The sequence below is a fragment of the Aulostomus chinensis genome, chromosome 17 (assembly GCF_037954235.1).
Source record: "Aulostomus chinensis isolate RoL2024-O1b breed Wild chromosome 17, RoL_Achi_v1.0, whole genome shotgun sequence".
In the NCBI taxonomy this organism is placed as follows: Eukaryota; Metazoa; Chordata; class Actinopteri; order Syngnathiformes; family Aulostomidae; genus Aulostomus; species Aulostomus chinensis.
Genome location: NC_141336.1, coordinates 21,594,313 through 21,616,312, shown reverse-complemented (window position 1 = coordinate 21,616,312; position 22,000 = coordinate 21,594,313).

Below are 22,000 nucleotides of genomic sequence, written 5' to 3'. Positions count from 1 at the left end.
TTCCGACAGGTGGTCTTACCTGGCTGTGGCTGGGAAACGGGCAGATATTGAGGGGATGTGTAGGGGCAATAAAGCCATAACTGGCAGGTTGTATGGAGGGGATGTTACATACGAGCACCACCTGCTTAATGTGAGGGCTCTTTATCACCAGCTGGCCGGTGTTTTATTGCTCTTCTTTTACAGTGGCTGTGATTAGACGAAAAGGTCAGGAGGAAAATGGAGAAGCCATCTCATCATCTGGACGTGTGACGCAGAGTCGTGAAGTTTTAAAACACTGAGATTACGTCAGTCAGGCTCTAGAGTCGGTGTTTAAAAAAAAAAAGTGAATTTCTTCTACGTTGTTCTTCTTATGCAGGTCTAGAACAGGTCTCATCACACCTTAATCTGTAGTACCACCTTGTGTTTGACAGGGTGAATTGCAGACGACCCTTCCAGGCTGCTGCAGACAATTGTGTGGAGTGCCTTTTCTGAGTGAAGGGATCAGTACGAAACAAGAGTGGCTTGTTGACACATTGAACTGCTAATCATGTGCGCCACAGTGACCAAACCATAGTGTGGAGAAATTCTTAATGCAGGTAAATGCTTTCAAGTTGCAAACTCACTTTTAGTGAGGGTTTTTTTGGGGGGAAAGTTGGAATATGAATTAAGATTTATACATGTACACATATACACATACATAATATTATATCTATCTATCTATCTATATACACACATACATACACACACACACACATATTTGTTTCTATAAAAAATAAAAAGTGATTAGGTCTACAAAACCATTATCTCTTGACGAGCTCACCCTAACCATTTTAAAAGAATCAGGTGTTTATTGTGTATTTATCCAATTCCAGGCCCTCGTCTGTACAAGGGGGAGGTTGAACTGATGACACATTTCAAACAGATCAACAAATTCCACGCAGGTAAATGGTTCCACGCCGTCATCTCTCTGAGGATCACGTCTGACTGATGCTGGACTACTTACTGCAGTCTGATATCAGACACCTCTTTATCCCTCACTGATGTTCACAATGTCAAAAGTACGTACCGACGGTGGGGGGAGGTTGTTTTATTCAACTAAACTCATCTAAGTTCAAGCTTATGAGGCAGCATCAGGTGGTTTTGTGGAGCAGCAGCAGCCTCTGCTGATACACACAGTAGAATACAGGAACTCGGTGTATACTGGTGTAGTCTATTGTCACACTGGTATTATTGTTTGTACAGGGACGGAACAGTGTTGAATGAGTAGTGATATCCGTGCTCCCGCCTGCTGCAGATTTTTAGCGCAACTTTATTTCCAGAACTATAGAAAGGCTGAAGAAGAGAAGAACATTTAAAAAAAAAAAGATTATTCAGCTGTGTTTCTTAAATAGGATGCTGGAAGTAATTAGGACAATGCATAGCTGACAGTATGTCGACAGTGAGGGTTGAGGAGAGGCTGAATATTAGATCTTCTGTTTCGTCAGATTCGGTGCATGCAGCTTTGAGTGCTATTTTCTAAAGATGTGAAGCTAATTTACAGTCCGAGGGTGTAAATGACAGGTACAGCTGTGAGTATCTGCGTCGATATGTACAGTCATGATGGATTATCTGTCCCAAGGGTGGCACGTACAGCGTGAAATGAAGAGGTCCCAAGATTTAACCGTGTGGTATTCAGTTTAGAGATCAAGCTGTGCTCCAACAGAAACAAAACATTTTCTGTTGGCTGAGAAGGAGCAACACCAGCCCAGAATAGTTCCAGTAACAACTGCCAACTCGAAGTCTGTCAATAAGGATGGAGTGGTCGGTGGTGTCAAACGCTGCACTGAGGTAAAGCAACATTAACACCCAACATGCGCCAGAGTCTGAAGCTATTAAGACTCGTCAGTCGATCTTTGGAGGGAAGCTACTGTGAGCTTCAACTTACAAAACCATGACTGAGACCTTTCAGGTATAGCTGGCATGTATAACGCCCAACAACCTTTTCACGAGCCAGGGCCTCTCAGCTTTGGTTGATCACGGGCAGTTCTGAAAAACTACGGAACAATTTAGAGAAGTAGAAAGATAAAGAGATAGAGAAGTGTAAACGGGGACTCTCAAAAAGCACAGACTTTCACAGGATTTAAAACAACATGGTTCACATTTCGTTTCCTTCTCAGGGAAACATGAAATGCAAAAACAAGGAGTAGAGAGCACTGAAAGATATTCGCGTGTTATGTAACCTGAGTCAGTGCTCTTCTGTTGGGCCACCATCAAATTCAGGGGGTTGAAGTCCACATTCACAAAACAGTGTTGGGGATTCTTGATTTGCATTTGGAGCACTCCAGCTGGTCATAGTTCTCATTATTATTGGATGGTTTAACTTGTAGCTGAGCTGTCGGCTGATCTCAAACAGGATATCACTATTAATCTTGGTGCATGTTCATTAAAAAACAAAACAAAACAGCAACTCAAAAACAGTGACATCACGTAATTTTGTGTGTTCCATTTGTGAGGCGGCAGGTGTGAGAAGTTGTCATCCTCAGCATTCGTTGCGTTGTTGGAGATCAGCAGCATTTTCTTTCCAGGACAAATATTACTTTTTAGTTTTCTACCTCAAATGTCTTAAAAGTGGTGGATATGAAAGCCAAAATTCAGGAAAACAATCTCAGCAGGAGCAAATGAGGGAGTAGGGATATTTGTCCATATGGTGGATCTTTTTTATGAAGAAAATACATTTTTTTTGCAGTTAGCGAAAGGATTTAACTTCAACAGTAGAAGGTTGTTGGTTTGTTCATCAATATTCTGTGGTCCTGCTGGGGGGCATGTGAGAAGTACAGGTTCCTAAATGTAGGATGGTCTAGCTCTTGAATTAAAAAAAAAAAAAAAAAAATGCCAGCAAAACCTTCCATTGGATACACAAATTTAAGAATTGTGCCTCTGGGACACTGCAAGATATAAAATGCATCTCTCCTCACGGAAGGTGTGGTATGTCTTCACTGCGTTTGTGGTGCTGTAGTCACATGACAGCCTCTTTAATGACTCGTAAACAATGCTTTGGGAGCTCTAGAAGACAAAAGACTGCAGAGGCTCAGCAATTCAGCAAGATTTTTTTGGTGGGAAACCAAATTATGTACACATAGGATGTGCATGTTTTTTTCCTGGGAAATCAAGGAAATAAAAAATGTCCTTTGGATTTGCGATGTTTCTCTTCTTTTCTTCCCTCTTTGTTCCAATGAACATAAACCTGATGAGGTCGTCCTTGTAATTAACTTGTTGTCAGCTTGTTTTTTTTTTTTTATCTTCTTAATGTGTCGCTGCCATACACATTAATTCAAGACAAGCTCTTTTGTATAAAACACATTCAAACACACAGTCCATGATCCAAATGCATATATACACAAAACAAAGAATTTGATTCCCACAAGGCCGCATCCTCTGGATTCAGGCTAAAAGCAAGCTCCAGGGAAAAGTGCAGCCATGTTTAAAAGAGCATCTTTGAATTACAATCAGCAGCAAGCAATTAAACAGCTCCTTGCTTCCATTCTTTTTCCAGCAACCGTGTTCTGCTAATGGCTTTGGATCATGGCTAAGCCTTCCTGCAAATGGCTCTTAATCCAGTGGGTCTGCGTTTGGTTACCTGAGGGAAATACTATCTAGGCTCTATGCCCCCCCCCCACTGCAAACCCTCAGATTAGTCCAATATATATTAATCCCTCCATTTATCTTTGTCAACTAAGGGCCAAAAATAATTTGAGGGTGAGTAAATAAAAGCCAGAGCAATAAGAGAGGCATGCCTGAGACAGAAGGCAGGTGCTTGCCACCTCGTGGTTGTCGTCACTGGGATTGCTTCTCTAATGAGCCTCTCTGTACGGTAAATATTGCGCCGCTCATTTCGCTCATCAAAATTTCATGGGTTAGGTGATTATCATTTAAGCAAACATGGAATGTTTTAAGAGTTTCTAAAATGGAAAATAGCCATCAAAAACACATGATTCCTCGAAACCTGGATGTTTACTCATGAAATGAAAAGAATTAAGCATTTTGGAGAAAAATTATGTATAATAAGAAAGTCTGCTTGAGAAGAAAATAGGAAGAAGTGAAGCTACCAAGTTAAAGTGACTAAATCCTCACCTGAAAATTCTTCCCATGGATTGGGCCGACGAAGCAGTCGAACCCTGCAGGAGGACGTCCAAAGACTGACATTTATTGTTTGGTGGGAGACTAATAAATACAACAGCTAGTGTACCACTGAAGGAATGCGTGTGATGTTTGGCCAAAAGATCCCAATATGAATTGAACCTGACTTAAGAGGGTTATTAACGTCAAACCTTCAGGAAAAAAAAAGAAAAAAAAAGAAAAGACAAGACGCTGTAAACTTCGGAAAAAGGAGGTACAGTCATCGAGCGAGCAGAAATGAAAGTCTCTGAGGCTACTGTGGGGATGTCCCCGTGTCCCGCCAGTGGAACTCATTACAAGTGGTATGCCTCTGCAACACACCCACTGAAAGCTGGCAAGGTTCCCTGACATGGTGCAGATACTGTGCACCATCAAAGCCTGGGATAGCTGCCTGAAAGGCCTCACGACGACCAAATGCGCTACTGAACTTTCAGCGGTTCATTAATTTTGATGCATCAGAATAATTCTTCCACTGATGTGACTTTAACAGGCAGTTCAATTTCAAATGGGTGGATGCAAATTTCCAAACAAGGCGCTTATATAAATGCATTCAGTGTAGGGCTGCTACCAACATTTTTTTTTTTTTTTTTTATAATCAATTTAACTGCTGATTATTAAAAAATGCCTATAAAAATGCTCATTACAGTTTCCCAGAGCCCAAAGTGACGCGTTCAAATTGCTTCCTCCTGTCAGTCCAACAGTCCAAAACTCAAGGACCCTTAATTCTGTCTTAAACGAAAATGTTTGACATTTTTCCCTTAGAAAAAGAGAGAGACTCTGCAACAATTCAGTGATGATCAAATGATTAGTCAACTTACTGACTAACTCTTGCAGCTATTAGACCGTGTGAGAACATTCTATCACAATAACTCCACATTCACGATGGAGCCCAGCGTCTCATTGTTTCCCTGCCACCGTTGAGTAACTCTCCTTCCTTGATAGCCATCAAGAGACGCAAGGGACTCCTTAGGTCATGTTAAAATCCATAAACCAACATGGCTGCCACAGGAAGTTTGCAACTGACAAACAACTAACATATGAAGCAAATCCACGAGAGATATTAAAGACCGTAAAAACCAATGATCCACCACGGCTGCCGCAGCACGAACGGCGAGCTGTGTGGTTACAGGGCCAAAAAAATTCAGACCCATTAACAGCCTCACAGAGTCAACAAATAACAAGTTCTGGTTGTGTTTTTCACCAAAAGAGAAACAAACTCCCTAGAAACCATTAAAACTGCAATACTCATTTTTATTCACACAATGGGTCACTGTAATGTTAAAGAGGGCATTTGTGGCAGTGAAATGCTGCTCTCCTCAGAGTTTAACAGCCATGACGTTTCCAGACACAACTGGCAGCTGTTATAGTGCTAAAGCTGTGATAAACCAAGACCAGGACGCCATCCAGTACCAAACGGCAAGCACACCAGCATTCAGCAAAAAAGAGGGGACTTAAAGTTGTCAAGGATCCAGAAACAAAACAAATGGTCCATGCAGGCTTGATAGGTGTATTTATCCGTGATATCAACTTCATAAGGACATACAGATGGGTAACAAATGAGAGGGAAAACCAGAACCATGATAAAGACAGTACACAGGGGTGACCGAGTATGGAAAATATAAGAATTATGATTTTAGAGTGCGCTACAGTGCGACAAAACACCAAATGATTGACCGTCTTTCTGGAAGAAGGATGTTCACCTGTTCAAGAGAGTTTCAGAGACTTGGGGTGTCCTGATGTTTGGGCACCTCGTTGTGGCCCTGACTAAAGCCTGGTACATCCTCTGGGACTAAAGCCTGGTACATCCTCTGGGACTAAAGCCTGGTACATCCTCTGGGACTAAAGCCTGGTACATCCTCTGGGACTAAAGCCTGGTACATCCTCTGGGACTAAAGCCTGGTGCATCCTCTGGGACTCTGGTCGGCTCCTAAGTTATCTCATTAAAAGCTCACTGATCAATGAGCCCATGCATTACACATAACAACTCAGTCCAGATCGGTCATCATTTTTAGTAGCAACAAGCTTGCAAATCTTAACCACGAATACATTAAAAATGCAGGTCCCAAATGTCATATTTGTTAATCATTCATTCATACATCTAAAAGGTTTCAACTCAGAAATAGTGAAATGGCAATCAAACTCCTGAACTTTTCCCTGGATACAACAGCAGACCAATCAACAAAATAATTAACCTTTTTGTTTTTTGTCTTTTTTTGCAGTGGAACTCCACAGCTATGTTTTGTTCCAAAAAAAAAATTGTTTATTTTGTTATCCAAGATTTATACGCTGCTATGTGGCAGTGGGCAACACTCGGTTGAATAATTTACTCAAAGAAAATGTGGTGATGAAAAATTCATGTCTACGTGTCAGTCTGACCCTTGGTCATCTCCTGGCGCTCCCACCTCCGGGATGAGAAAAGCCCCTCAGTGTTGTTGAGTGATGGGGGCCGAGCAGACGGTCTTCTCTCTGCAGTCGGTGACATCTTATCCCTCTTTTTTTTTTTTTTTTTGACCACATCAGAAAAGAGGACAGCTGCTGATAATTAGACATGTACCTTCTCTAAAAAGGTGCATGTAAAGACGTAACTTGAAGTATTTAAAAGTTATTTGTCTCACGTTACAGCTGACCTACACAAAAAGAGAGAATATATAAATAACTTAAGTTCACAAGGAAGTCAACAATTCAGAGTGAGGAGTGAAAAGCAGCCCTCTGCATCTGCCTTGCTGAGGGAGTGGTTTCAGCCTGCCAACAGATTAAGTGGCCACAGAAGCCCACATGACGTGTTCTGTGTATTTTATATGAATGCAGTATTTCCATAATCCTACATCTCTCTGTTAACCACTTGTCTAAATAGTCATAAATCACTACTGAATTCCCACTTTTATTATTATTAAGAAGCCACTAACTCTTCCAAAGCTGCTGTTCCAGACCGAATGCGAGATTGGAAATTGATCATTACCCAAACATGTACTGTGCTGCAGTAGATAATTGCCTCAATCAAAGAAAATAATGCTTAATATGATCCAATCATGCTTCCAAACAGACAGCTGCATTTCTCACCCTGCACAACTAACTGTTCCTGTCCTGCGGGAGTGAAAGCCTTCCAGTTAAAAGAAGACTTACTGAGTGATCCATTCTTCCCCTGCACACATGAGAGTTCATTTCTTGTATCCCTGTCCTCAGCTGGGTTTGCCATTTCCTTTCTGTTTGACCTGAACATCAGATGACGGACTCTTGCAGGAATCAAGGTGCAGAAGAACAAACAAGAATGTTTGAAACCAGAAGGCCGGGCCCTGTCTGAGCTCTAGTTTAGGGGCTGAGGGCTGTGGGACTGGGGCCGCCTGCTCAGCTCTCCTCTGCCTGCCAGCCTATGAGGAAGGATTGGAAAAGTCATCAGCAGGCGTCGGGCCAGGACCACGCTTGAACATGGGTGGCCACCAACACAGGGTCTCCAAAGAAATGGCTTTACATGATGTGATCACTATCTGATGTGCTGCAAGGGAGGGCGAACGGAACATAAATGACAATTTTCTGTTGAAAGAGAAATCATGGGTGATGTAACAGCAGGGTCTGGGGTGGCCAGAGAAAACAGAGATGAACAGGGCTGTTCTTGTCTGCTGCCCAGGCGGACCGCCGCAGCCTCAGTAGCTTCTCTGGATTTAGAAAGTCAGTCATAAAATTGTGTGTGAGGTGAGAGAGGTGGCTTTGTGGTTGTCCTCATGCTGACCGAGTACAAGGGTCAGTCAGTGTGGTGTAGGGGTGGAGGTGGGTGTGGGGGTCGGGATGGCGATATCACTGCAGAACTATCACACACATCCACTGTGCATTATGTCACTTTGCCATTTGGAGCAAGAACAATTGAATTAGCAGCCAAATTTATGCATGTGGGTCATTTGTCATAGAGACGAGCCATGCCAGGAAAATACAGAGCAGCTTGAATATGACTGCAGTAAAAGTAATGTTCAGACTCCATGCCCTTGAATGTGACTCCTCCAACAAGATTGACACAATTCCCTACAAGCGAACAGTGAAGTTGGCTATGTGAAGCAAATTTCTAGAGCATATGATTTGTAGGCAGGGGCTGCCACAACATTTGCCCAGCATGCCCACTATCACGCGGTGCAGCAGTTTCAACCGCTGAAGTAAACTGGTTCCATATGGAATAGTAACATGGTGGTAAACTGAGAGACCACTAGAGGGTGCCAAAGGTCCAATCACAAAAATCAGTGAGCAGCAGGGAGCCACACTGCTGAGACAACTTATAACTTGTTTCAAAAACCAATCCAGTTTAAATGATTACCAACAGGAGAAAAAAATCATGACAGTGAATCCATATTTAGAATTCTCATCTGGAGCCAGATGTTGCCCACTCCCCTCCCAGTGAAGCCTGCTTTAAAGACACGGCCACAGCCCCCCCCCCCCCCCCCCCCGCGCATGTCTGATCTTTGTGGTTCACGTCCCTGACCGTTGGTCCTTAGGTCAGACCCCCGGTCCCTCAGGAGGAAAGACCTCACCTCTCTCCTTTTAAAAACAACAACGATGCCGGGGTCATGGATGTGTTTTCACTCACATTTCCTCAAGATGGCGACCAGCAGCACCAGCTGAAAAAGCCACAGCTGATGAAGACACATTAACACAGAGGCGCGAATGTTCTAAAACATCTGTAAAATCGTAATTTCGCCTGTTACAATGCTGCCAAGCCTCGGCTAAATACTCAAATTATAGCTTGTGTGTCTGCATAAAGGCTTAATGAGAGGACTTGACAACTCGAATATGTTTCTGGTAACTTGTGCGTTTGTTTTCCTATAAAATGCCTTTTTATATTTTTAGATACCACTTGAACAGTAGTATTCTGTGCTTGTCTGTCTCTCACATGCACACAAACGCGCGCATACATAGAAAAATATGTTCACCCTGCTCTCTCTTATTTTTGGAGGCGCAGTGTGGTCTTTTGCCAAATACAGCTTTATACTGCCTGGCCTCCAATCCAAATGGCTCTGTAACAGTTAGGAAACCTCCAGGGCCCACAAAGACCAAAAAGAAACAGAGGAAAAAGTGCAACTGGCAACCAACCGCACATATTCACTGAGCTCATCCCACCAGGCAGCAGTAAATCATTATGAAAGCAAAAGACATTGTGGTTGATGCTATCATCTAAGACCAATAAAGCACCCATTTGTACGAACAACCTCCTCACATATAACTGTCACTAACTGTCATGTCAGCCGACATTTCTCAGTGCGGTTTTTTATGATGTTGCAGAGAGAAGACAAAGGTACAAAAGTCTGGTGGAGTTCTTCTATAAAAGTATTACAATAATAAGTCCTTTTGTCTCTTTCATGACAGCAACGGCGTGGAGGGGCCTGACGGGGATTTGCTTGGAGGACATTTACAGCGAGGAGATGATGAATCAGTTCCTAATAAATGAAGAGATGTCATCCTGACGGTGGTTGTAATCAGCCTTACATTTAGTCAAACTGGAAATAGTGTGTGTTCCTGCGGGTACAGCACAATTGTAGTCTTCAAAGACCTCTTGTAAGCAGCCAGTTGGCTCGTTCTTTTCCATGGGATATTATTCCCTCTGGAAAAGTCTGATGTCCAAACAGCCCAGATAAACAAAAAAGAAAGGATGTGATTTAGAAGCTCTGGTATGTAGCACACAAGAGATTTGGTTGTGACCGTTCACTTAATTCGCTACTTACTTAATTGTTTAATAAAGCAATATGGCCAAGTGGTGCCCTCACACCGTGCACTCTGATGTTTCAAGGGAAGGAAAACGGCGTCATCCTGTGACACGAGCGTCATAGGCACCTCATTCCCTCTGGGCCTCACTCTGCCTCGGGCTCCAGAGGGGTGTTTGCCCTCTTCTTGAAAGACGTGGGGCTCATCCAAGTTCAACCCAGAGACATCAACTACTATTAGTTGGCTTCCTGACCAATATGGGGAGGGCAGAGATGTGAGAGGGGGTGGTGGTGGTTACACAGCAGGATGGGGGCTGGCTCTCCTCTGCCCCGAGCATCTGCAGTGTGAGCTGGTGGCAAGCTGAGATAGCAGAGCCTCGCCGTTCGACCACAGTTTACTCTTTGAGCAAGGGAAGGGGACGTGGCCATGCAACAGTATTTACTTCATCACTGACTTCATGTGGGTGGTCCCCCCTGGCTGGAATACAATGGCTGCACCAGACACTGCTCTCTCACATACTGTCCTGCCTCATTGGAAAAGCCATAAAACTCGAGTCGTCCAGAGCTCCCAGGCCGTGCATGTTATATTTTGAGTTCTCCTCACAGGTTTGCTACTTTTCTCCCATGAGACAGAATTAAATTTGTATTTATTTTTCCAGAAATATCTCCTGCACAAAAGTGTGTGACAACCTGAGCTCATGAGCATAGTTTATTAATAACCGCTTAATATAATTTTTGAAAAACAACCCTGATATTTTTTTTTTTTCCCAGAAGGAAATAATGTTTCAGATCCCCTTTTGCAGCCCGGGGGGGTGTTTTTATTCCTGTTAGCTGCCATGAGAACTCAAAGACTGGTGATGTTACCTAAACCTGGCCCACAGAGTGTGTCTGATATGATGTTGATGTTTGGATAGGAACAAAAGATCAGCGTTGTGCAGCTCTACTTGTATGACCTTGCTACATGACCTGAGGCACTGGAAATGAAGCAGATCAACATTGTAATTTCTCTGAATTGACATTTGACCAGAGAGGAAATTTAGTCCGGTGTGGTTTAAATTATTTCACTTCCATTTTTCACGCCTCATTGGAGAAGGGAAGCTGTACTGTAAACCAAGGTGAAATAATTAACGTGTTTGTGCATACATTCAAATGAACAGCTTGCATATTAGATTAATATTAACCACAAAACATGGCTGCATACATGCAACATATCGCACCGCTGATTCTGCTGTTGATAAATGCTCCAGATAATTTGGTAGAATATCTGACTTCCTTGGAGAAAAACTTGCTTCAACACTAAATTGTCACAGGCTTTCTCCTATTTTCTACAAGCACGCAGACATAAATGCGCACGCGCGCACACACACACACACACACACACACACACACACACGGTAATGTAGATGTAACTGGAAGACTTCTCCAGGCATATGGATGCCATTTGTAAGCTGCACTGAGAATGTATAGGTCAGTCTTACCCTTTGGTATCTCTCTATCCATCTGTTTTCACATTACTTGCAAATTATAGTGTCCTCCAGACCCAAATGAACATAAATCAGGATGGTGAAAGTGCAGAAGTTTTCCCATCTGTCATAAAACAATGATTTAAAGTACGGGTTGTCAAAATATGGCGCTGTGAATTCGACCCGCTCCCCAGCAGTAGGAACACAAAGCACCATCTCATCTGAGTAATTTATGGCCTCTAAGGGAACAGAGGGTGATTAGGGCTTAGGCCACCAACAGCCAGAAAAACAGTAGGAGCTCCAATAAGGGTGGCTGGAAAACCTAGACCAAATTTATCAAACAATTCAGCTAAATCTATTTCTGTTTGTAGAGGAGAGCGAGATATATGGCCTGTTTAGTATACTTGGTACATCTCTGGAACATTTGGTCATACTGCATTTGTGAGTTTTGGAGAATCTACATTAAATAGTCGTAGCCCAGGGCATGTGATGTATTGGTCAGCTGAGGCGCACGAGGCCAAATCAAATATACAACAGGACGTTCCTGGATTTTAAACAATATATTCGTGTAAATGATGTCACCGCGTCTCTATAAAATTATTTCTTTTAGAGGTGGAGTTTTAGGGTGAAAGCGTCTGCGTTCAACACTGACTGTGGGCGTTTGGCACCCACAAACAAGCAGACTCGAGAAAATGCTTCTCTCGACCGCCTTTACCTTAAATGGCCTTTGTAACTAAAACTGCACAGTGGGAAATGGCTTCCTGTATGGTCACTTCATATATTGTGATTCGCTCCCGACCACAGTTACTGAGAGGAAATGCAGGAGAAAGGCGCTTGCGTAACGACAGGGTACTGTTGAGGTGAGCTTGGCCAGAGCCCAATCAATACTTTTACTTATTGACACTGACTCTAAATAAATATATTTCTTGTGAACCACCAGCGGATGCAATAACGTGAGCCTCATGCAGTAATGAGGTGGTCACGTATCAATATGGTCAGTGGTCAGGAAGGCCTGAGCAGGCTCTTTTCTTGGAGGGTTTGCAGAGTTAAATAATCCCCCTTTAATTTGTCAAAGTTGAGGTCTGTCTTTGCTGATGAATTCATCTGCACTGGGGAGACATCTTTGATCACTTTTGGCATCTTCTGGGTCCCTAGCCAGTCACTGGCTCTTTGAACACTTTGGGGGTTGAGGGGGATGACTCATTTTGCGAAGGTTAGAGCTGCTCCTCGAAGGACCACAGGTGTTTTGCTGTATAGCTTCAATGTGAACTGAAGCCGATGTCTCAATAAAATCAGGACTGGCATGCATGCCATTTATTGGCCTTATTCTATTTACGTATCATTTCCAATACGAAATGTGGTATGAAAAGGAAAAGACTGAAGCTGAATTATGTTTATCGGCTTGGATCCTCTTGTAGTCTGCAGTGCCTCTCTAGAGATCCACAACAGTGAATATTCTTCATAATCTATATACTCAGCAAGGGTCTGACTCACATTAAGTAATTCCCCCACAAGCTTATCCGAGTTAATTGTGCAGCAACATGCCAATCTCCCAAACCACCCAAGCATCGGTTCTCTGGAGGTTGTTCTGTACATCCGCGAACCAATCAGAAGACTGCTCTGCATCACCGCCGGCGGTCCACCCTGGGATCCAAAGGCTGTTCTGGCCAAGTAGTTGCTTATTTCTCAGGAGGACTCCAATGCGCTCGCTGGGACTCTTAAACATCTGAAGTGGAGAGAAGTTCAGGGGCCTTTGCAGCCGTGGCCACACAGGCCTTGCTATCTGTTTAAACAGCAGGTAGTCCCCCAACTCTCCTCTGTTTGTGTCCGTGGCTTCCTCCAACAGTTGGGGGGTGGGGGATTTCCCATACAGTCCTTCGCTCCGGAGGGGCCATGAAATATTTCTATTTTCCAGGATGGAGCTCGATGGAAACAAAAACACGCATTTACAATATGTGCCAGATTATTGTCATTTTCAATGGTAGTGAAACAATAAGTAAAAATGATTTGACGGATCACTCGTCACACTCAATGGCACATTTCTGTCTGCTGCCTGCACTACAGCCGTGTTGTTTTAATTTCTTAATTCAGGACCAAAACTAACAAATTTTCAATGCTTTTGTTGAATGACAGAAGAGAAAATCCAAAAGGAAGTCAGAAGTAAAAGAACTGTTGAAGCCTCATGCACAGCCCAAAGGTTTCCTCGATCAAGGTGGCCTCCGCTGGGTTTCTATTGCATCCCGTGTCAACACTACTGACAGCAAAAAGCACTTAGGGACCAACAGATCACTTTACCATTCCTCCAGCAGGAAGGGAATCCTGAGGGTGGGCCATGGGGGCTGGGGGGTGGGGGGGTGCAGCATGGCACACTGAGAGGCTGTGGCCAGCAGGTGGGAGTATTGATGCTAGTTTAATCACACAACACTATGCTGTCGAGAAAATATAACCAACGTTAACAGGATATTAATTGAGAATTCATCCCATCAGGTTTATTCCCATCGATATTATTAAAAAAAAAATGTTGGAAAGCTAAAGTAAATGTAAAACTGTTGTTGAGGACTATCAGGTGAATGTCAAGATTAATATCCTTTTTAAAAATGTTCCATTTAATGTTTTTGTTGTTGTTGTGTTTTCTTTGTTCGTCTCCCAACATTTTTACCTCTTTCAAGTTATAATAGCTTAATTGCAAACATAATAGAGTTGTTCTGGGACATAAGTGGAAGAATTATTTCATTATAACGCTTGATTTGCAGCTGGGTAAACATAAAAACACAGGTCAAAATATTTCTGAGCATGTAACGTGTTTGCATTCGAGTCCCAATCTGGTGAGTTGGGGGTTTGGCTTTGGCCAAGAAAATAACGCATTAAAAACTTTGGAATTTTAATCCTAAAACACAATTATGAACTTAATCATTTGCGCTAAACTTTCCAAAAGTATGGCATAGACTTAAGTACTTTAACATGTCAAACATAATTATATAAAATTGAAAAGTTTATTTAAAATGCAGTCATGTTCTTCTTCATCTGATTATACACTAATCCACATTGAGGAACGGTAAAGACGGCATAAACTATCCGAGCTTTCTTCAACCGTTCGTAGGACGGCTCTCCTCCTGCTGCGGCGTAGAAACCAGATCTTATTTGTGTGTCTGCTTTCAGCGAGTGGGGTCACCCTCAATGGATCTCAGCAAGCTGTATAATTCAGCCAAGTGCTGCACAAAGTCTATAGGACACAGCCCAGAGCTCCCTCTCTCTGTGGGTTACCGAGGGCGAGCACACTCCCCAGTGTTACCAACACACATGAAACAAGACAATACATTTAAATACCCTTTATGCTGACATACGCGCCACTCCTACGTTTGCCACACAACAACATATAATATCACGATGAAAATAAAAGCATCATTTTGCTGCTTCTTTGATGCGCACGTGCGGTTTAAAGATGACATAATTATAGCCGTAAAATGACGAATAACATAATCTGTGTCAAAGTTTGACAGCAACTTTTGAAAAATAAAACCCACTTTCCTCAAGCATGTCAGTGAGTTTAATATCGCAGCAAACTGGAGGGAAACTGGAAAGTATTTAAGAGGGCATATATCTGGCAACACTCGTGTGTGTGTGTGTGTGTGTGTAATATATACATGTATGCACACACACACACAGTATGAGCGTGTGCTCGGCCGTGACAGCGGTGAACTTATGTAACCAGGTGAATCCCCGGCGCCAGTGGAAGCGATACAGTCTCACCTCCACTAAGCCCGACCCTGAAGATGTCTTTTAACGTGGGGAAATGTGGTCATTCACGGTAAGTCGAGCATTTCAATGAGCCACATTAGCCATTGTGCCATCGTTTTTCAAAAGGCAGCTCTGAACTTGCTTTGATGGCTGGGAAGCTGGTCATTGTTTCACTTCGTCATTCTGGGGAATCTCATTCTGATCTGCTCCATCTTGTAACCTCCATGAAAGTTTAGGGTGAAGCGCGACAGGATGAGATGAGGTCAGTCAAACATAGACACACTTGAAGTCTCTTGGCATTTCTACATTTCACTTTCTTGAAAATGTAAAGCTGGTATTTATTTATTCTTAAAATACAACTGAAGCAACAAGATGAAAACCCATTCAATAATGATAGCATTCAAAAGAAAGTCTCAGGATTTATTATTCATACCCAGACTATCCCAACTAATGCTTATATCAAAAATGGAGTTTAGATTAGATACGCTACGGTGGTTGGATACGTTCAATGCTTGTGCTTCGTCTGCTGAAATCAATTTTCCACCAAGGGGTGTTCGGCCATCTCTCACATCCCCGTCACTCATTCACAGCAAATCATTTGTAAGTCACACTTTGGCTTTGAAGGGAGTCCGGCGCTCACTCAAGAGGAATTCCTTCTGAGGGTAAAAACTTCTGAGAGAGACCTATGATTATATCTATATTAATGGCTCAGTAAGTCTAGAAAGATGTTTGGTCTGCTATATCTCACAAATAGTGCTTTTTCACAATCATCTTAAAGTGATTAGGGTGCAGAAATATCAGGTTCTTTATAAAAGCCTTTGGTCTTGTTGTGCAGATCCGGATGCCAGATGCAATAAATTATTAGTCTAAATCAGAACAGAACGCCAGCTTTACATCAGGATAGTGATCCACGTCAAGGAAAAGACGCGTTATGTTTGAATCAAAGCAACGACCCAGTGTCAGGGTCTATCCCGGCTAAGTCCAAGGCTATTATTTACCATTTCAGATCTCACATGGATTTGGGCCGTTCCTGAAAGAGCGCCGTACGATGGAGCTTTGTGGGGACTCCAGTGATTTAGTATATTTCATCCTCGGCAAAAACACAACATTGGCCAAGCACTACTTTAAGAGACGCAGCAATATAAATCAAACAGTCAGATTTGTGGCCTTTTTTCAAAGACAAGTAAAATATAAAATAAGCAATGCAACATTTAACATTTACAGAAATTAAAGGCTAACTTTGTTGAACTGAATATGACAAAACTAAACAAAGTCGCTGTGCAAAGTTATGATCTGTACTTTTCTTTTAAAACTTTTAGCATCTGGAATGAGATGCACTTCCCTGCTGCCACCGCCTCCTCCCTCCCCAGTGTCATTAAATATCTTTAAGCTTTAATAGTTATCGTAATCATGTGAGATTTGTGGACCTTATCTTAAGTACCGTGTCATTTCTAATATATCTGCAGACCATTTACGACCCTGCTTCTCCTGCTATAGCGACAGCAGCAGAGGGAGGAACCAACTGAGGCTCAGCTCTCAGTTATGGGGCTTTACTTAAAATCTGGGGTTGCTTTCATTTTACTGTTTGCCTTTCGAGAAACCTAAATTGCTGAAATGAGTCAAGTATTCTTTCGAAAAAATACTGCTGCCTTCATATCTCCGTGCAGCAAAATTATTTCTAAGTGTTTTGACATCAGGGGGACATTTTACGAGAGATGTTTATTTGCAACGTGTATAGTTCTACTAATCATATATGTCTGGTAGATGATAGAATAAAAGTGAACAATGAATTGCATTGAATTAACAATGGTGTAAAAGTGAAATTGAATCAATGAAGCAAGCAGCTGATAACATCAGATCACCGATTAACACAGCCAAGCTAAACATTTGTCCTGGATGGATAAAACCATACAGACCACGGTATAGAGTGGCTAAAGCTGGATAATTTTAGTAACATTGTATGTCTGCGTTATGTATTTCAATTCACATAGAATAGAACATATTCCTCCTATCTGCGTAAGAGAATGTGGTTACGCTGGCGTGTGGAGCCACACCTATTTTTGTGGTGAAATGACTTGTCACAGCTCATGAGAAGACAACACCCCTCCCTCTTCTCTGGAACCAAGAGAGGCTGACTAGCAGGGCTACGCAAACACTACCCACACAGCTCACACACCGCGACTGTCATCTTAGCATACGTGTCAACAGAGCACGTCGGTGTAGCACATCCTGGATGTACCCATGAGCCCCCTGGGAGTCGTCAGAGGTCAGCGGGGACTGGCCAGAGGATATACGAACACGATTTCCAATAAAACACAGCAACTCTGGCCAGAATGCCTGCAGCAAAATCAAAACCAGGTGGGCTGCCCATGTTCAGAGCTATCAAATGTACATCAGATCGTGATGCGGGGTGTTTAGGTTGTCCTTCTTCTCCTCATGTACTACTAAAAGATCCACGAGTGATGGGCCACATTTACAAACACCGCACCTTGTCGAAGAGGGATATGTGTAAAATGGACCAAAGCCAAGAGGAAAGATTTTGTACTTGCATGATGTCAGTCAGTGCCAGTCCAGGCCAGTTCCCTCTTAAGCAAACCTCAGAAGTGAAAATGCTTTCAGTATGTCAGCTACACCACACTCGTATGAGCTCCTCCATACCATAGATCAAGTTAAGCCTTTGGCCTTCAAACATTTCTGTGTATTTGAAATGTGCGGGTATCCCTTGTCCCAATAAAGCAAAATGTGATTTGAATAAGGAGAGGTGAACTGTTTAAGTGATCAGGCATTTGCCATGAAATATGTCCACATTTAAAATGAAATATTAGATTACCCTTTTTTTGTGAGACTAAGACGGTAAAACTCGGTCGCAAGAGGAAGAAAAAAAAAACAAGAAAAAAAAAAAAAACAGTGGTCTTTCAAATCTTTTCCTGCCTGGACTGTAATGCAATTTTCTGCACTGGAGAACACCATATTCACAAGTCACCCTGAAGACATGCACTGACACACATCCCTTGCAGTCAGGAAGGAAGTACCTTGCCACTGAAAAAGCCAATTATAAAAGTATCAAAGAGTACACACTCTTTAAAATCCGAGGATATTTTTCTTCATGTCAGGACTATTTGAGGGGCTGTTCCTTTTACACTGCGAAAAAGGAGGCAACATGAATTTATTTTATTTCAAATCTGAACTATTCCAAGTTGTGATACTGAAAATCGCTAAAATGCAAAATATACTTTATTTAAAATAACAAGAATTCATGTGAACCAGAGTCATAGGGTCAGTGGTGTCCATTGCTGGGTTTATTTTAAGGAATAATACTCATGGCTCGGTGAAATGTTAAAAACATTGCTGGACACAACTTTGGGGTCTTAAAATTGAAGCCAGAGTTAAAAGTTCCTTAAACTGGCATTCTCTTTAATAGCCACTAGGAGGCGACTGTACCAATTACCAAAAATTAGAATTCTGCTCAAGTGGATTTATGAGAAAATTATAAATTTAATTTATTAGCACATGTTCCTAATAAAGCAGCTTCAAGTCTTCAATTAAGTAAATTAATTTTGTAGATTATCGTTCCATTTAGTGTAGATTAGACAACAGCGCTGGGAGAATTTCTTAGGGCGTGGCAGCTACTTAATGTGGGTACCATGGAGACCTACCTGTATGTCACCCCGGGCTGCTCTCCAGCCCCACCATTTAGACCGAATATGATCACATCCACTTGCAAAGAAGCCAAGATGGCGACGGCCTGAACTCGCTGAACTCGAGTACAGGAGTCCACAAATCAACAAATGATGTCTCACTGGCCACGCCCACATCTGACACATAATAAAATCATTCATGTCTCTGGTAGTGGAGTCTCCCTCCTCAATTGAGTGAAACTATGCATGCGTAAAAAGACTAGCAGCATTTTTAAATGGAGGTAGTAAGTAAGGCAGTGACTCTTCAGTTTTTGAGAGCCTGATGCAGGATGCAGGCTGAGGGGTCAGAAGATTTCAGTCTCTTCTGTTCTAGTTCAAGTTCAAAGGGTTCAAAGCAAAACCACTTGTAGTGTCTGCTCACTTTTAGCTCTCCATACTGCTACTAGCGTCCCTCCATAACAAAGCTAATACCCCTCAACATTTGAGTTTATGATGAAACCTGTGAATCATTTATTGAACATTTTGGACAACCATTGCACAAGTCCACCCCCCCCCCCCCCCCCGCCTCCAGCAGCCTACCCGACAAACCTGCCCCCCCATTCACACTTACAGATAAGGTCAAAAGAGCCAACACTACAGATCCCTTTGGTTCTACTGAGAAGCTTTCATTTTATCATTTAAAAAAAAAAAATTTTTTTAAAGCCCACAACTTTGCTCTTCTGGTTCACCCTCATCGCTGTCACCGACTTGGTTCCCAGCGGCGGCAGCAGGCAGCTGCACAAGCTGATAATCCTGCTGGATTATTTAGCAACCAGCTGGTAAACATAGTGGCATATTTGGCAGATAAAAACATGGAGCTTACCCACCAAATGGCAGAGCCTTAAGGAGGAGAGCGAATATCTGAACCAAAATTTGTCAACAGGATAGCAAATGAATATTAATGCTGCTGTCTTACTGCTGGATGTGTAAACAGGCTGACATATTTGCAAATAAAATTTCATAATGCAATGACTGTTCGATTCACTACCTGAAATGGCCAAAAACAATTAGCTGTCAGTTAGTGCCGATGAACCGTTAGGACTAGAAATCATGCTTGAGGTGTTAACCTCTTCGTTTGACTTACACAATTTACTTACTGCAGGTTGGGTTTGTGAAGCCTGCCTACTGTAATCTAAGCTGTGTGTGCACTGCTTTGTAGGAACACATTTGTATATTGAATTGTGGTTCTGGCAGGATGTAGGAAAAGTGCCCTAAAGCAAGGCAAAACAAAAAAGAGCAATGAGATTAGGACACAGTGACATCATCATCAAAACAGTTTATCACGGCTATCATCAAGCAGAGCGGCACACGGCGTTTGATTTGAGGACATGAAAGGCCTCTGACAGCATTTTCTCATTTGAAGTAACTTAAGCTAAATGTTCACCTCTCACTTGTGCTATTGGCTCTGCAGAAATACCTGTTGTGAGAAGTCTGGCACGGTCTGTTTGTAGTTATGTTAGTTATGGATAACCCTGAGGCACTTTAATGCATTTCCTTCACACTTCTGTCAAAGCTCGTAATATGTGATGGATTATACCCCCAAAGATGGACTGGAAGGAAAAGTAACAACCGCACCTAATTTAGTGTAAAGTTTGTGTTGGTCTCCTCCTTCCAACCGCTATAATTCATACATAATATGACCCTCAGTCTTATGGATCCAGTTAATTATGTCATTTTGGTCTTTTTATACGTTTTGAATGCCAACTCAAAAGATTGCCCTGCAATTTTAAACCTTCACAGCCTCCCTTAAACTTCCTTCAATTCTCAAACATTTCTACACTTCCTTTTATACCTGCTCGCAGACATTAAAGCCTAATGCCTTGGTTTTTGATATGTATGCCACTGGTTAGAATAAACGCTTCTTTCAAATAAATCACGCAATTAAGCTGACATAGATACCAAATCTCTGTGACCCACATGTTGGTTCTAAAGTAAACTATGCAAGTAACTGGCTAGTTCATGTAAACATAGTGAAAATGGCTGCTTATCCCAGTAGCAGCAGCAAATCCCTAAGTACCGGAGCCTATGATTAGACTCACTCAGTCTTTGGAATAATAAACTTTAGCTTCTGGTCGGCTTAATCGGACATTTAATCTCAATTTCTCAAGATCACAGTTGGTTCTCCTAACTGTCCTTTAATGCCCTTTAAGTGCCCCAGTTGAACGGTCTGTGTTTCATGTGTAGAAGCATTTGTCAGCCATTCATAGTGTAAGATAGGGGTTGGGATGAAGCAACATGTCCCAACAGTTGGCATGTTTGTTAATGAGTCAAAAGATGTGAAGATAATTTGTTTTGCGACTGAAGTTCATACTCGAGTCAGCTCGCCTGCGTGTAGATTTGGACTTAAACGAGGAAGCTGTCATTAAGGATTAAAGGTGGACCTGCCAGGTCCCACTGAAATAATCAACAGCGCCAGAAGATCATCATTGTTAGTAACATTTGATTTAAACATGTGCATTCCTTGCTTTACTCTGCACTTTTTCCTGTGGTACAATCCAACATTCCCGAGAGTTAAAAAGAAAGAATTTCTTAAACAGACCTGCACAATAAAAGTCCTAAATTATGCTGCAGCTGCACTCTATGATCCACCTCAGCATTTTGTGTTGATTCGAGATGTAAATTGGGTCCTGTGTTCGTTTTCTCTGGTCGGTCTAATAACCAAAGACGTATCTTCCGTCCCAGTCCTCAGCAATCAGGGTGTATTCTGTTTCGCACGCATCAGTGCCCCTGGAGTCCACTGGGTGAAGGGAAACTACACTGCATCTCTGCCCAGCTGGAAAACTGTCCCGTAAGCAGCTCTTCAGCTGTGAAATGGACAGTGTGCATTCGATGCAGCGCCCTATCGAATGTATGAGCGCCGACGGAATGATGAGGCAGAAAACTTGGAATCGATACCAAACGCCTAAAAGAGGCAGCCTTTTGATTCCAAAGTGGCGGGTTAATGTCTTTGAGTGAAGCGGAGAAGTTTTGTTCCATTCATATTATGTTTGTTTACACAGTGATCAATTGGTTGCAAGAGCAGCAGTCAGCTACAAATTATGTGCGAGCACGAGTGCTCACCACGCCGCACTCATACTCAGCTGGTTTTGATGCAGCGATGGGATCATGGGACAACTCTTGGACGGCTGTGAAAGGGCTGTGGACTCTGGCGGGCTGCTGCAATGCTCTGTGGGTGGGAACACACACCAGTGTCCTCAACAAAACAAAAGCAGTCTAACGGTACTGGAATAAGTAGGCCCGACCCCATGGCCTGCGTCGCAGTGGTCCAACGGCGCCTGTCGGCTGAGCTCGAAAACACCATTTCTGC